General features: G+C 48.1%; 1 protein-coding gene across 1 annotated transcript in view; it reads right to left on the bottom strand.

Annotated features, from left to right (window-relative positions):
- LOC137423085 (serine/threonine-protein kinase N2-like) overlaps positions 1-17626 on the bottom strand; it is a 173791-nt gene that overhangs the window by 25348 nt on the left and 130817 nt on the right. The gene's annotated exons all lie outside the window — the stretch shown is intronic.

Genomic DNA, 17626 nt, shown 5'->3' with positions numbered 1-17626 from the left:
TTTAGTTTTCAAAGCACAAGTATATGCAAGTATAATAAAAACAAAAACAAATAAATAAAAAAGAAGTATATATAGGAGTATATAGTCAATACGTAACCTTAAAATATTTTTCACAACTTGTTTATTGCATGTAGTTAGCTAGTTAAGAGGAAGCATCGTTCATTTTTTCAGGAAAGCACCAAATTTGGCACAGATGTAGTATGGACCTATACAATAATTGTTTTCCTGAGGGCGCCCAAAAATTCAGAACCCCTGGTGGCCGCCATATTGAATTTCAACATGACCGCCCTCTGTGACCTATTTCCCTCAATAACTTCTATACTATGAGCGATAACACCACAGTTCCAGTGTCTTACCCCATGTTTTCATGGTCTTTGAATCCAATGGGATCAATTGCATAAAGATTGGCATCCATCATCTTTAATTTCAAGATGGCCGCCATGGTGTTTCCATTTTCCTTGAATCTCTCATAGTATTTTAGGTAAAATTTCAATTCCAAGTGATACACATTGTTTTATTGGTCTCTGATAACAATGGAATGGTATTAATTAATCAAAGTTACATAGGGTAAGACACTGGAACTCCCCTCAGGAAAACAATTGTATAGGTCCATACTACATTACTACATCTAGCACCAAATGTAATGTTTCGATACTATAGTATGCCATGTAAGACGTGTCTGCCACAGCGTTTGATTGCCATTATTTAATTAGTTTATCTAATCACAATCTAATCAATAATAATAATACTTTATCTGTGTAATACATGTCCATTATGTCACTTTTATTTTATGTATGAATTATATACATTTTTTCAAGTCCTATTTCTTTCTTTGAGATTGAGAAAATGTCCAAGAAGTTCACCCTGGTTCAACCTCGCCCTAATGGGAGCCATGATGATCCACCAGACATCCCGTCAACGGACTGGAGTCGATGTGTCCTTTCTCAAGAGACGACATCAGAATCGCTTCAACAGCCAAAGAGGGGCACACGCTTGGATGCTGATGTGAGCTACAAGTTGTTGGATGGTCAGCTGAAGTTAGCACAAGAAAAGGGCTACGATCCATTCAAGATCGACCTCAATCGCATTGATGACGGCAATGGCATTGAAATGACATTGATATCGAACACTGCATCATGGCATAAGTCCTGCAGAAGTAAACTTTCTGTCTCCAAAAATGATAGGTATGCCTCTGCCAAGAAGCGGACATTAGATGGATCAGAAGCACAGCAGGGAAGTAGTCCAGTGAAAACACGTCGTCTCATCAATCTGTCGCACATTAGTGAGCAATCAGAACCAACTTGTTTCTTTTGTGATGGACTGGGTGGAGATGCTGGACTCCATAGGGCTTCTACATTTGGTTTAGACGAAAATGTCCGACGCTATGCTGTAATGCTGAAAGACACTCACTTGCTAAGAAAACTTGCTGGAGGAGATATGGTGGCTATTGAGGCTAGGTATCATAAGCGGTGTCTAAGTGCACTTTACAAACGTGCCTCTAAAGTGTTTTTAGGTCATCAATCTAACAAAGCAGACAGGGAAGAGGATCAAAGGTGTCGTAGCATTGCCTTTGCTGAATTATTGTCTTACATTGAAGAGGCACAGAAGTGTGAGCAGGGTCTTGCCACTGTCTTTAGGTTAGCAGATTTAGTGAACATCTACAAAGACCGACTGATAGACCTTGGTGTTGGAGAGGATGTGATTGTGAATTCCACACGTTTGAAAGACAGCTTACTGTCATGCTGTCCATCCCTGTCAGCCAGTAAAAAGGGTAATGATGTGATGCTAGCTTTTGACACTGATGTTGGGGATGCTCTGAAGAGAGCTTGCGAAAGCGACTTCGATGTTGCAGCTATTAACTTGGCCAGGGCAGCACAGATAGTGAGAAGACAGATCTTTCAAGGGAATTATTGTTTTGATGGGACTTTCGCAGATGCCAGCATTCCAAGTTCTCTCTTAGCTCTGGTGACCATGATTTTAGAAGGTCCTAGCATTGTGCATCAGACAGGGAAAGAGGAGTCAGTTGCAAAAGCAGGTAGGACTATTGCATAGTTGCTTGCATTTAATAGAGTGAAATCAGCAGCAAAGGAAAGGGAAACCGTTCGCCACAACAGAGACCGAGAAAATCCGGTACCAATCTACATAGCATTAAAAGTACATTCTGAAACGCGCAGTCGGCAGCTCATAGATCGCTTCTATAGTCTCGGACTGTGTGTGTCGTACGACCGCATCCTGGGATTGTCAGCGAGTGCTGCAAATGCTGCTATTCAACAGTTTGAAGCCGATGGTGTTGTTTGGCCTCCCAAGCTACGCTCTGGCGTTTTCACGACAGCACAAGCAGATAATATCGACCACAATCCCAGCTCGGTGACTGCAAAGGATTCCTTCCATGGAACTGCGATATCGCTCTGCCAGCACCCAACAGAGGATGATCCTGGAGAAGACCGTGGAAGATTGATAATATCGAAAGAGGGACCCAAACAAATTCAACCACTCCCTGCAACCTACACAAGTGTGTTGCCTGCTGATGGCTTTCCAAAACACCTCTTCGCGCCGAAACTGCAAGGGCCTGTAAAGGCAATGTCTGATGCATGGGTGCAAGACAGAAAGTTGGAGACAAACTGGTTGGAGGAACTGAAAAGATGGTATGATTCAGGGAAATCAGATCGTGATGAGTTCATATCTTGGGCTGCATATCATGCTGGCCACCTACATCAGATGGTGAAGCCGAAGGCGACCACAGCCTTGATGCCAATGTTTAGAGAAAAATCAACATCTGTTGCCATGATCACTCACGTCATAAAAGTTGTAAAGGCTGCCATCTGAATCCTGAAACCTTGAAACTGAAACCTGAAAACAACTCCTGAATCCAGAGCAAGTACCAGTCATCACGATGGATCAACCCCTCTATGCACTTGGCAAGCGGATACAGTGGAGTCATCCTGAACTTTATGGTGAAGACAAATTGGTTATGATGTTGGGGCCACTGCACACGGAGATGGCTGCCCTCAAGACAATTGGTGATTTCATGGACGGCAGTGGATGGACGAATGCCATAACCAAGGCTAACATCGCTACAGTGGGTACAGCTGATTCTCTAATCCATGCATCCAACTTGTGCAAAGCCAGGCACGCACACCAAGTCACAGCAGCCGCACTACACATTTTGCAGAAGAAAGCATATGGAACGTATCTGGAGGTCACAGATCATCAGATCAACCAAGAAGCTTTGACGACTGGTGCTCAGGACAAAGAGATAGCCATCCACAGTTTTTGTACTGGTCTACTGTCTTAGACTTCCAGCTGTCCATCTTCCAGTTTGTCAGATCCATTCGTTGCTCAAACTTCAAGCTCTATGTGGAGTCCACAGCACAACTAGTATCCTGGTTTTTTTCCATGGATCACACTAACTATGCCAGATGGTTGCCTGTTCATGTGCGAGATATGGTGGGCGCTCCGAGAAACTAGTCCACATGTCTACCAGAACTTCTGCCAGGGCTCATTCACTGCCAACAAGACTGGACGGAAATTCTCATCAATAGGCCTCGATCAGGCTCACGAACAATTGAATGTACTCGTGAAAGGAGACAGTGGAGCGGTCGGCCTGACTGAAAACCCTGCTGCACTGAGGAGGTGGATGACAGCGGGCCCTGAGGTAGCTCGAATGATCGAAGAGTTTGAAGAGTTGTACTTGAAGCCGAAGGAGCAAAGGGACCGACACCATGAACAAACTGGTAGTATACAACAAGCATTTGCCAAAGATGTGCGCTCCCTTGTTTCAACCATTGAGATGGGCAACCCGTTCGAAGATGACAGCAATGATCTTCTATCGCTTGAATCGAAGGAAATGATGCCATCCAGCGTTAGAGAGACTGTCATGCACGTTAAAAAGATTGGTAAAACACAGTACCAAGCATTCATAGAAGAGCATCTGGAGAAGCAGGAGAAAGCTATAGATGATGTAATCTCTCGGAATAAGCTTCCACTTTTCAATAGTCCAAAGCAAGTTGGTAAATCAAAGGTGAAGGGATTGATAGCAGAACTCAAGAATGACTGCCATCTGTTTTCACGATTGTACATTGCGAGTCAGCGGCGAGAAGGAGACTTGGACAACTTCTTCTGCCATGAGAACCAGGCGTTTCCTCCAGCGATCACCAACAATGGCAAAATGCGGCAGGGCGCTAAATCGGACCTCTTACAATCGTTGGAGAAAGTTTCCCCTGCTGTCCATGTGGGTCCACAGGGGGAGGCAAAGGTCTTTGATGGGGCGGCAGTTGTCCACCTTCTGCCAGGGGACTCAGCAAAAAACTTCTATGAAAATGGCCAGAACATTTTCATCCCATACTTTGAAGGTCAACTGCGAGACACCAGCCGTGTAGACATTGTATGGGACACCTATCATCCAGACAGCCTAAAATCTGCCACACGTCAAGAGAGGGGGTCCGGATCGCGCCATCGCATTCTACCTGCAACGAAGATACCAGGGAACTGGAAAAGTTTCTTGCGGAATGATGAAAACAAGGAGTTGTTCAGATTCTTATCGCATATGGTGGTGGATGGTTTGAAAGGAAAGGAGATCGATGCAACTATTGGTGACAGCGTGCTAACATCGCAACCAGATGCTGACATCAAGAACCTGAGCCCATGTACACAAGAAGAAGCGGATACAAGAGTCCTTTTACATGTCCTGGATGCCGTGAAAAAGGGGAGAAAATGGGTATTGATTCAAACTGTAGATTCTGATATTGTGGTCTTGGCAATAGCACACTACTTTACCTACCAGTCACACGGTGTGGAGGAACTCTGAATTGCCATTGGCACTGGTTAAAGCTACCGCTACCTTGCCATCCATAAAATTGCCACCGGCCTTGGCCGCAGGAAGTCCGAGTCTTTGCCATTATTTCATGCCTTCACTGGCTGCGACACAGTGTCATTTTTTGCCCAAATTGGGAAAAAGACAGCCTGGAAGGCTTGGGAGGCATACCCCAGCATCACGCAGACCTTTCATGCTCTCGCTTATAGGCCATCTGTGGACGCTATTACTATGGAACTACAGAGCATAGAAAGATATGTTGCCATCCTCTATGACCAGACTACCGAGATAAAGACAGTGAATGACATGCGCCGACACTTGTTCACGAAGAAGGCATGAACAATTAATCACATTCCCCCAACAGCAGACGCCTTCGAACAACACCTAAAACGTGCATGTTTTCAGGCTGGACACGTATGGAGTCAGGCACTTGTGCCCTACCCAGAACTTCCATCACCAGCTGATTGGGGCTGGATGAAAACAGGGACTTCTTGGACACCAATTTGGACAACAATACCACTTGCTTTGGACACCAATCTCGAATTCAATGCTCTGAACATGCCTCCTGATACAGGAGGCATGTTCAGAGCTTACAAGCTGCTATTGTAAGTCGGCCTGTAAAGGCAAGTCTGCCCTGCACATCACTGTGTGACTGCGATGGACAGTGCTTGTAGTACTATGCGTCTGTGCGAGAGCCTCCACCTTTCAAGTGCCCACAATATTTTAAGTTAAAACTGCAACTGTGTGTAACTTTGAATAATTAATACCATTCCATTGTCATCAGAGACCAATAAAACAATGTGTATCACTTGGAATTGAAATTTTACCTAAAATACTATGAGAGATTCAAGGAAAATGGAAACACCATGGCGGCCATCTTGAAATTAAAGATGATGGATGCCAATCTTTATGCAATTGATCCCATTGGATTCAGAGACCATAAAAACATGGGGTAAGACACTGGAACTGTGGTGTTATCGCTCATAGTATACAAGTTATTGAGGGAAATAGGTCACAGAGGGCGGTCATGTTGAAATTCAATATGACGGCCACCAGTGGTTCTGAATTTTTGGGCGCCCCTCAGGAAAACAATTGTATAGGTCCATACTACATCTGTGCCAAATTTGTTGCTTTCCTGAAAAAATGAACGATACGCCCTATTTTTCGGTCTTAACTGCCTAAGTAATGTACGTGTGTAACTGTGTTATTTTTTAAAACATAATCTCCATTGCGTTCAATGCATTTTTTCCAGCGCTTCACTAAGGCCTGGATTCCTCTAGAAAAATATATTTTGGCTGCTTGTGTAGCCATTCGTGAACCTACTCTTGGCCCTCTTCGTCGGATCGGAAAGTGGTTCCACCAAGCGCCTCTTCAAGTGGCCCAAAGATGTGGTAATCCAAAAGGGCGAGGTCTGGCGTGTAGGGTGGATGAGGAAGACACTCGAAATGCAGGTCCTCGAGCATGGGCAGTATAGGGCCGAGCATTGCCATGCCGCCCCAAAACACCGGTTGTGAGTAGTCCACGACGTTTTGATCCGATTTCTGGTTTCAGATGATTTTTAAGAAGGTCGCAGTATGATGCACTGGTGACTGTGGTCCCTCTGGGCATGTAATGCTCCACAAGTGGGCCTCGGCTATCCCAGAAGAGCGTCAGCATCACTTTTCCAGCAGATGGCTATGTGCGGAATTTTTTGGGCTTCATTGAAGTTGAATGGCGCCACTCTTTGCTTGCCGTCTTCGTTTCTGGCTGAAAGTAGTGGACCCAGCTTTCATCCCCAGTCACCACACGCTGTAAGAAAGCGTCGCCTTCTATTTCGTAACATCGAAGAAGTTCCTCACATGCATGCACTCGCCGTTCTTTCAGTTCGGCTGTGAATTGTCTAGGCACCCACCTGGCAGACACTTTGCAGAAACCCCAGCACATTGTTAATGGTATGGTGTGCTGAACCATGGCTAATGTTCAATTCGGAGACCACTTCAACCAGCGTAATGCGACGGTTTTCCCTTTGCACGTGCTCAACTCCTGCAAACATTTCTGGTGTGTCGGCTGTGTGAGACAACAACTAGGCTGGCCTGAGCGAGCAGCGTCTGCCACACTGGACACTCCACTTTTAAACTTCCTGTCGCAGCCGTAGACCTGTTGCAGCAATAAACATGCGTCACCATATTGCATCTTCATTCTGCAATGGATTGAACTGGGATTCACACCCTCACTTCCCAATAAACGGATGACAGAACGTTGCTCCTCCCTGGTGCATGCTTCTAAGGGAGCCGTCATTTTGGAACTGACGTCATACACTCAATGTTGCCAGATCTAAAACAGGCAATGTTGCCAGATCCAGATCTAAAATGACTCTTACCCATAGATATAACAAATGTCGTCTACAACTACACACATTACATTCTCGAATTTATATCGCCATTTTAAGGTTACTTGCCCCTCGTGTGAGAGAGTGTGAGAGAGTGTGAGTGTGTGTGTGTATATATATATATATATACATATATAAAAAAGAACCCTCTTCCCTAAAAAAACCCTTAAAAAAAGAAGAAAAAGAAAAAGAGAAAAGAAAAAAAAAGAAAAAAAAAGTCTCTAAGAACCCCAGAATGTCATCACGGGACCTAAAGGTAGCTCTTGCCACAGTTGATGTCAAAGTGCACGAGTCTACCATTAGAAAGAGGCTGCACAAATTTGATCTACATGTGAGGTGTGCCAGGAGGAAACCTTCGCTGTCCAGAAAGAACATCAGGGCAAGACGAAAGTTTGCCAATGAACACCGAGGCAAAGACCAGCACTTCTGGAACAATATGCTCTGGACAGATGAGTCAAAAGTAGAGCTATTTGGCCACAGTACCAGAAGACATGTTTGGCGAAAACCAAAGACAGCATTTGAGCACAAGAACCTGATACCAACTGTAAAGCATGGTGGTGGAAATATTATGGTTTGGGGCAGCTTTGCTGCATCAGGGCCTGGGCAGCTCACCATCATAGAATCCACTATGAATTCTTCATTGTACCAGAGGGTGCTTGAGGATAATGTGAGGCCATCTATTCGGAAGTTGAAGCTCAACCGAGGGTGGACCTTGCAACATGACAATGACCCTAAACATACCAGTAAATCCACCAAGGAATGGCTGAAAAGAAAGAAATGGAGGGTTCTGGAATGGCCAAGTCAAAGCCCGGATCGAAATCCCATCGAGATGTTGTGGGGGGATTTGAAACGAGCTGTGCATGCAAGAAACCCCTCAAACATTGCACAGCTGAAAGAATTCTGCATGGAGGAGTGGGAAAAAATTTCTCCCAGTCGATGTCAGAGACTGGTAGACAGTTATAAGAAACGCCTACTTGAGGTTGTTTCTGCCAAAGGGGGCAATACCACCTATTAGAGCCAAGGGTGTACTTACTTTTTCCACATGCGACATTTGCATTTAAGTTTATTTAAATTATACAATGGACTTCAAAATGTAAATGTTTCATGATACTTGTTATATTATATCACCTTTATCTATCAATATTGTTGAAATGAAGATCAAATAGCTGTATGATAAAATATGTTGAAAAAGTCAAAACTTTACATGGGGTGTACTTACTTTTTCACATGGCTGTATACTTATTGGATTTACTTATACACGTTAAAAATGTATCATAAAAGTACAATCCAAATCCAAAAAGATCACGACCGAAGACCCGGGATGGTATAAAAGAAAATCAGATGTACAATAATTGCCGTTAAGAGTGAAAAAAACTGAACTTTGGAGCCATTTTACCTCGCATTTCAGAGACTATATAGTATGATTTCATTTTTTTTAAATCACTTTTTCCTAATTTTGTTCCGATTTCACTCAAGATTCTCACAAAATTACTAAGGCCAAGAGTTCAGATCGTGAAATATGGAATCAGATTTCAAATAGAAAAAGAAAGAACTGCCTTTAGAGGCCATTTTTCCCCGCAGGGCGGGGGTTCGCCTTTTTCGGGCACTGCGGTCCCCTTTTTGAAGCAATGTTTTATGGCCGGATACCCTTCCTGCCGCCAACCCTGTTAGTCGCCTCGTGTATGTATAGAGCGAGTATGCGCTCCAAAGAATGGCGTTCTAGTTATAGAAGTGATGTCCGCATACTTTTGGTCATGTAGTGTATATAAATATTTATACACTTTGTAGTGTATATACATAAATGTAGTGTATATATATATACATGTATAAATAAATAAATATATAAATATTTATATATATATGCATATATATATGTAGGGAGCTGTAATGCCCCTCCCCCCCTTTGTATATCCTTGCTGCTTTACCAATTACCAAGTATAACCAATTATATGTTTTGTTTTGACTGATTGCTGTACTCTTTTATAATACTTAGTCCTTTCTTGTGCATTGAGGATGTGTAATATCCTAATAAGGAGTTCTGTGCTTGTGAGCTCTTGGCCTGTGTGGGCACACACAATCTCTTGATTCCCCTTCCCTGGCCTTGGTGGCAGCTGTTATCTCTCAGCCTCCCTCTAGACTTTGCCAATATCCTGTGGGCTGACACATTTACGAGTGTCCCCTCCTTTTGTACTTTCCCAACCAAGGTTTCTATACAGAAAGTTGTAAACATGTTGCCACATATGGCTGACCATCTCCTTATCTGAGTTAAACTATGAGTGGCCTTGATGAGCTTCCTCTAACTAACTGAACAACAGGATGGGACTATGGTGGGAGGGCCAATGAGCCCATTCTGTCTCTGTATCTTGTGAGCTAAAACCACACCCGATATTCCTTATATAAAGCAAGTTTAAATCGAATTATTTCAGAGCATCTTGTTGTAGTGTTGGTCATTTCATGTGAACCTTCTGCGACATCTTGCTGTCCGCAAGCTTGTGTAAACGAGTTCTAATAAATATATCCGTTGCTCCTTTCTCTGAGTCTTCTGAGTCCCAAGTTCTAAGTCTCAATCCGACAAGTGGTGGCAGCGGTGGGATCAGTCTGGGCAGTCCGGGACGCGGTCCCAGGCAAGTGAGTGGTGAGACCAGCTGGCAATTGATCCGGGTCAGGTGAGCTGTGGTTTTCTTTTGTTTTTCCTTTGTAGCCTGGGGGTCAGTCCAAATTGCAACCCACTCTCTTGCTCGGGTGCCGTTTGTTCCGTTCCCTGCTCAAACCTGATCCACGAACCTAAATTTAAATACGGACCGCTTGGGTCCCGGAGCAACTGACTGTTTATGGACTCGTCAGGGTAACGTTACGTAAGGGAAAGTGCCCCACGTTGGGCGCCTGGGGGTAAGGAGTAATAGATCTCTGGGTTGTGAGGGTAAGGATAAGGGCGGCGTCCCGATCCGAGGCCTACCCGGGAGACGTTGGAATTATAAGTAAGGTTAGAAGTATTACACGGGCGTAGGACGCCAGGAAAGCACATTAAGGGTAGGATAGACGGCTGAGTAGGCGGGCGATCCTCTCAGGAGAGTAGGTAGCGTGGCTGTACCGCGAGGCGGGCGATCCTCACGGGTACAAGGCTGCGAGCCTCTCAGAGTTAGGTAGACGGCTGTACCGCGAGGCGGGCGATCCTCACGGGTACAAGGTTACGTCGGTAAACTAAATTTTCCTAGGATGGGGAACAGGATGGGTAATAAGATTGTAAAGGCAGGTGAACCGCTTAGAAATACCCCAGCATTTTTCATGTTTCGGAGGTATGGCTATGATGCTGCGAGACCAGGGAAGTCATGGGTTGCGCTGACTAAGGATTTAAGTGAACCGTGGCCCGAAGGAGGGTCTTTTGCGCTGGAGAAATTGGACGCGTTGTATGAGGCATTAGAAAAGTTGGAACAGGCTACGAAACACTTTCCGCCTGACTATTGGAAAGTCTTTGGTTGGTGGAAGGAAGAAGCGATGAAGCGACACGCAAAGTCGAAACAGGCCAGCTTGGCTGGCGAGGTAACAAAACTCAAGGGTCTGAGGAAACAGGCGAATAAAGTGCAGAATGAAGCGATTAAAGAAATAGAGAGGCAGGCCAACGCGCGACTGATGTCGCTCGTTGAACACCCAGACCCCGCGGTAGGGGAAGTAGTGACCAATCTACCCTCCCCAGCCCCAGACCTAAGCCCTGTCCCGGGGTTTCAGGCACCACCTATCCTTTCTGCGCTCCCGCCACCACCTCCCTATAACCCCGCTACCATCGCGCCCCAGATACCCCAGAACCACCCGAGCCAGGGAAGACCGTTTGCACAACTCGGGGCTAACGGAATAGATGACGGGACCGACATCGCAGGGTTCCCGCCACCGATAGGACAGGATGGGTTATACCCCTCACTGGTAGGCTGTAATGGGAAAGAGACCCCACAAACTACCCCATTGGAATGTCAGGAAATAGAGGGAAGGAAAACATTGTGCCCCGTACAAATTATTGGAGTTAATGCTCAAGGTCAGGGGGTTCGAGAAAGGGTACCATGGAAAGAATCCTCTTTAACGGTAATGCGGGAAAGGATTCAACATTTGCTTATTGAGGATCCACGGCAGATAGGGCCAACCATGTCGAATTGGTTTTTAGCTGGCGAGTGCGACTATCGAGACATAACTCATATGGGAGTATCCGTGCTCCCACCCAAAGTATGGGAAAGGGCTAGACAAAGAGCACACTGGCCGCACGACGATCCAAGGGCAGCAGGAGCGGGCCAGATAACACCAGCGCAATGGGATGCACTGAAGGTCCGGCTGCTGGGTGCCATCGAGTGGGCGCTGTTGCCAGCAGGGGGTCCGGATTGGGGAAAAATCGGGGCCATAAAACAAAAACCAGGAGAACCAATTGGAGATTACCGAGAAAGGTTGGAAAAGGCCATCGCGCGCTGGGGAGGACTGGGTCCGATGCAGCTGGTAGGGCTACCTCAACCATTGGTAAATCAATATCTAATCGAGGGGCTTCGGCCGATATTAAAGAAACAGGTACAGTCCGTCCTCTTCGGCTGGAAGGGAATGACAACCAACGAATTATGCGACAAGCTGGAACAATGCCCGGGCTCCTCCCTAGAGGAGAAGAAGGATATTAAGGAGGAAATATTGCAAATGTTTGTCCAGGAGAAACGGGCTCAATTTAATCAAAATAAAAAGGGGGATCAGAGTCAGAACTACATACGCGAACAGTGCCAGAAGTGGGGGCCTGTCCGAGGTTTTGAGGAACATAGGAGGGGGTGTTGGCCTTTCTATAGGGGCCAATTCCCCAACAGAGAGTGGATCCACCACGAAAATGACAACTGCGACGGTTGTACTGAGGAAGACTTTGGACTAATTAATATGGACGAGATGAAACAACAATGGACAATACCACCCCCTCTTCCCCCTCCTCCTCAAAACCCTCAAACTTGGACTGTGCAAGGGCCCCCTCCCCAAAATTGGTATCCACCAAGACCCCTTCTCCAAACCCCTGGACCACCCCCCAATAGTGGGATGCAGAATGGACCAAGGGGGAACTGGGCCCCGCCTCGGGGTCCGCCGCAATGGCAACCTGTAAACCAGTCACAGTGGGGGCCGCCAGAACGCCGGCAGGGCGGAAGGGGCGCTGTAGAGGGACGACCTATGCCCTCCGCACCACCGATTCCGCAGGAACCGTGCTTTTATTGCAAGCAAATGGGACACTGGAGACGTGATTACCCAAGTGCTCGTAAGGGGTTTTCGCCCCAATACAATAGAGGGGCCTATTGACGGGACGCTGGCGGGTCGCCCAAGGAGTGTCCTCTCTTGACCATGACACCGGCAGAGGAACCGACCTTGACGTTGGACGTGGAGGGAAGACAATTAGAATTTCTCGTCGATACGGGTGCGACTCGCAGCACAATTAACCAGGGGCAATTGCCCTCTTTGCGCCCCACGGCGAGGAACGTTCAAATACTGGGTGTTTCGGGCTTACCCCAAGCGCTTCCTATTTCGGAGGAAGTGCGAGTAACATGCGGCCCGCTGGAGGCTAAACATGCGTTCTTGATGACTACTACCGCCCCGACAAATTTGTTGGGACGGGACTTATTGTGCCAATTGGGCTGTCAAATCTCATGTACAGAGGAGGGAGTTTTCGTAGACGTCGCGGAATCTAAACGCGACTTGGTACTGACGGCATTGTCTCGGCCCGGCCCCACCGCGTATTGGTGGCGCTTGGATGAAGGGGCTCTGGCTACTTGGACGCATATCATAGATAATGTGTGTTTGGACAGTTCAGTTCTGAGAGATTGGCTACAACTGCACCAAATTTCGATAAAAAACGTAAAGGAAAATCCACCCCATTGCACTGCGTACTATGATGCAACGGGCGAGGATGAGAATTATCGGGAGAAGGTCAAGGAGAAGTTGGGCGAGCGCACGCCTCTACACTTATCACGGATATGGATCGGCCGTGAGGGAATAGGACTCGAGGCAGTCCTAACCTCGAGTCAGCGTGCGTTGACCCAATACCCCGAAGGAGCGGCCGCCCATGTTACCCTCACTACTGCCAAGGGGTGGCCGCCAGAAAGTGTAGGTTGGATGGTGGGGCGGTTACGAGAAGTTCCCTTACAAGGTTATCGGAGTAAGAGAGGCCGCTGGACTTTGAAACGGCTCCAAAATGGCGAAGGGTTCTCAATTGACTTCAAGACACAACGGAGGGATGGAGTGTTCGAAGCAACAGAGTTGCCTCCTAAGGGCACTTATGCCATGAGGGCAGTGCTAACGGACCCGGGTGAGTCAGATTACCTCCTAGCGGAGGTGCCAGACAATTTATGGCCTAAGAGCGACGGTGAGGTTGGACGGATGCGAGACGCCAAACCTCTAGTGATAGCAGTGCAGCCGGGGATGCGCTTGCCAAATGTAAAACAGTATAAGCTACGACCTGAGGCCGACGTAGGCATAGCACCGGTAATTCAATCCCTAGTGGAACAGAAAATTATCGTGGAAACTAACAGCCCATGTAATACACCAATTTTGCCAGTGAAAAAGCCGTCGAAGGACAAATGGAGGTTTGTACAGGATTTAAGGGAGGTGAACAAGGTGATACAGGGCATACACCCACTAGTTCCAAACGGAGAAACCCTCATGATGTCAATCCCGCCGGACGCAACATACTTCACAGTTATCGACCTTTGTTCTGTGTTTTTCTCTGTGCCCATCGCGCCTGAGTCACAATACTTGTTCGCTTTCACCCATAGGGGGCGCCAGTATACTTGGACAGTACTACCTCAGGGGTTTTCAGATAGCCCCACTCTGTTTTCCCGGGCGCTACACCGCGACCTGGCGGATGTGGAATTGAAGGGAGGGTCAGTGTTGCTGCAATACGTTGACGATTTGTTGATTTGCTCCCCTTCAAAGGAGGCGTGCGAAATGGATTCCTTGGCCCTATTAAAGGCCTTGGCGGCCAAAGGCCACAAAGTAGGCAGACCAAAACTTCAGTTTGTGCGGCAGGTTGTAACTTACTTGGGACACGCCATTTCGCACGGAAAACGAGAATTGGATGCTGGACGGGTGACCGCTATCATGGAGCTGCCTCGCCCTCGCTCGCAACGGCAACTGCTGCGCTTCCTAGGTATGACGGGATATTGCCGCACTTGGATACTTGATTTTGCGCTGCTGGCGAAGCCACTATACGAGGCGACCAAATCAAACGCCTCGCACGAATTGGTATGGACGGAGGAATTGAGGCGATGTTTTGACGGGCTGAAACAGGCGTTGGTCACGGCACCGTCATTAGGACTCTCGGATTATGCGAAACCATTTACCCTTTACACTCACGCCGTGGGAGGTTTCGCCCAGTCAGTCTTGACACAGACCCATGGGGATAAGGAGCGGCCTGTGGCCTACTTTAGTAAAAGGTTAGACCCGGTCGAACGAGGGTTTCCGGTGTGCCTGCAAGCCGTGGCAGCGGCCAGGTACGCAGTAGAAAGAACAGCGGACATCGTTATGGGACACCCAGTAACGCTACGGGTACCGCATTGCGTCACTTCGCTGTTGTTACAGCGAAGCACACAGCATTTGTCTAACACTAGATTAATGCAATACAAATCCGCACTGATCACTGCAGCCAACATCACGATCGAACGTTGCACGACACTCAACCCAGCCTCACTGATGCCCACCCCTGAGGAGGGCGAACCCCATGTGTGCGCCGACGTTGTGCAGCTAGTCTCCACGGTGCGATCGGATTTAAAGGACAATCCCTTAGAATACCCCAACTGTACATATTATGTCGATGGATCAGCTAGGCGTGCATGGGACGGGTCCCTGTTGTCCGGGTACGCCGTGTGCTCGGATAGCGAAACGGTGGAAAGCGGGCGTCTTCCACCTACATTTTCCGCACAGCAGGCGGAGCTGTGCGCCTTGACCAGAGCGTGCAGCTTGGCGGAAGGCCTTGCCGTCAACATTTACACAGATTCGGCCTACGCTCACGGCGTAGTCCACGATAAAGGAGCCATCTGGAAGATGAGAGGTTTTCTCACATCTGCCGGTTCAGTGATAAAGAATGGCGCGTTGGTAGAAGGGCTCCTCCGAAGTATTTTACTTCCCCGCGCTATCGCGGTAATTAAATGTCGTGGCCACCAAAGGGCGGACACTGACGTTGCCCGGGGCAATGCAAGGGCGGACGAGGCGGCAGGAAAGGCCGCCAACCAACAGATAGAACGCAACATGCCGATGGTGACACGAGCAAAGGCGACATCCGCACAGATTGCTGACATACCGACTGTGGGACCACCCGCCACACCAACTAAGGACGATATCATAAATTTGCAGAACGCTGCACCGACGGCCGAACACGAGGACTGGCTCAAGCGAGGGGCGATACGCCTCGGGCCAGGAGAAATATGGACCCTTGACGAGAAACCTATAGCACCCCAGGCCTTACTGCCTTGGCTGGCACGCATGGCTCATCAGAATGGTCATGTGTGCCAGAGGGGGGTGATGGGACAGATAAACTACACTTGGACAGCGCCAGGACTGTCACGGATTGTATCCGAAGTGTGCCGATCGTGCGTGGTCTGCCAGCAACACAATAGAGGGGCGCCGCCGAGACATGCACATGATGGGGGACGGCCCCCGCCTAGTGGGCCGTTCGCAACTATCGAGTTCGATTTTACAGAATTGGAACCGAGCATGTCGTTTCGCTATGTGTTGGTAATCGTAGATACGTTCACCAAATGGGTCGAAGCTTACCCATGCGTCAAGTCCGATGCCCCGACAGTAGCGAAGCGCCTCGTAAGGGATTTTATGTGCAGATTTGGCATCCCCCAGATAATTTCGTCAGATCAAGGGGGCCATTTCACGGCGCAGGTGGTCAAGGGCATCCTGAAGGCGTTGGGCGTTAAACAATCCTTCCATTGCGTTTACCACCCACAGTCATCGGGACTTGTGGAACGAACGAATAAGACTTTAAAGAATAAACTAGCGAAACTTTGCGCAGACACAGGCTTGAGGTGGCCAGAGGCTCTCCCGCTTGCGTTGATGAGCATCCGTTCCACCCCGGGTCGCACTACGGGCCTTTCCCCCCACGAAATATTAATGGGACGACCTATGAGCTTGCCCGTTTCAGCACCAACGGACATGTCCACCCTTGCTTTGCCAGTAATGGATGACATGCTTTTGAGATTTTGCATAGGCTTGTCCAATGTGGCACGCAGCATCCATGCTCGAGTACGAGGCGCTGCCTGAACCAATAGGCCACGCCATCCACGACTTCCAGGCCGGCGACTGGGTGCTCGTAAAGCACTTCACCCGCAAGGCTGCTTTGGAGCCACGGTGGAAGGGAGCATTCCAGGTGCTACTGGTCACACCGACGGCAGTCTTCTGCGAGGGTAAACCTTCGTGGATCCACGCCACCCATTGTAAGTTGTCCATCCCCGCACCACAAGCCACACAAGACACCGCACCTCACATTGCTGCAGACACCACACCTCACACTGCTGAAGACAATGCACCGTCTAGGGCACCACAGTCTCCTAAGGGCGGCGATGACGGTCATGATGATGGGAATTCTGGGCAGCTGCCGCAAACCCCCTGCCAAAGATAGGCTCTTGCACTTTGAGCTATCGAGAAAGGACCTCCCCAAGTACCCAGGACACGACAACTATTCAGCGTTTCCCCTCTACCCCGTCAAGTATATAACGGCTCGCTGGGGAGACAAAATAGCGGTGAATTGCTGTAACTTGGAAACGAGTTTTAAGTGGTTATCTGTAAGATGGGTGGAAGCTATAGTGGTACACAATAAGACACCACAGGCACGCCTGACAAGGCCACGCCTAGTCCTGACTAAGGTTAGGAAAGTGGAAAACGGAACATACACTGGAGACATAAGTAGTCGATATGCCCCAGGATATCGATGGGGCAAGGGCATTGAGAATACTACCCTCCTATTGCATTACACCCCCATTGGCCCGGATACAACAATGATTCTTGAATGTGGAATATGGCCCCCTCGCACGATAATCCCAAATGGAACTGAACCCTACATCCGACCTAGTTGCGCCGCTTATGTCATTAAAACCCCGCCTGCCCAGGAAGTAAGAAGGAAGCCAGAGGAGAACACATACTGGAAGGTCGCACGGCATATGGCCACATTACAGAATAGGACACGGTGTTGGATGTGTATGCACCTTCCCCGCACCAGCACAGCAGGAATACCAATGGTAGTGTTACCCCTATCACTCAATGATTTGTGCTCGAAGCCACTAGACACCAAATGCCTTAGTACAACCCTGACAAGCCAAGGTTCTGACGAAACCGCGTGTAAACGGGTTTTCCAGTACTCGCCCCCCATCCAGTCCCGACACTTTGAGGAACGTCCGGCGCCGGTTTGGGTTAAGCCGGCAAAGGGGGCCCTCTGCTTAGAAGGAAAG

Source organism: Myxine glutinosa, chromosome 3, assembly GCF_964187855.1.
Source record: "Myxine glutinosa chromosome 3, kmMyxGlut1.1, whole genome shotgun sequence".
In the NCBI taxonomy this organism is placed as follows: Eukaryota; Metazoa; Chordata; class Myxini; order Myxiniformes; family Myxinidae; genus Myxine; species Myxine glutinosa.
This window is presented reverse-complemented; position numbering and strand designations above follow the sequence as displayed.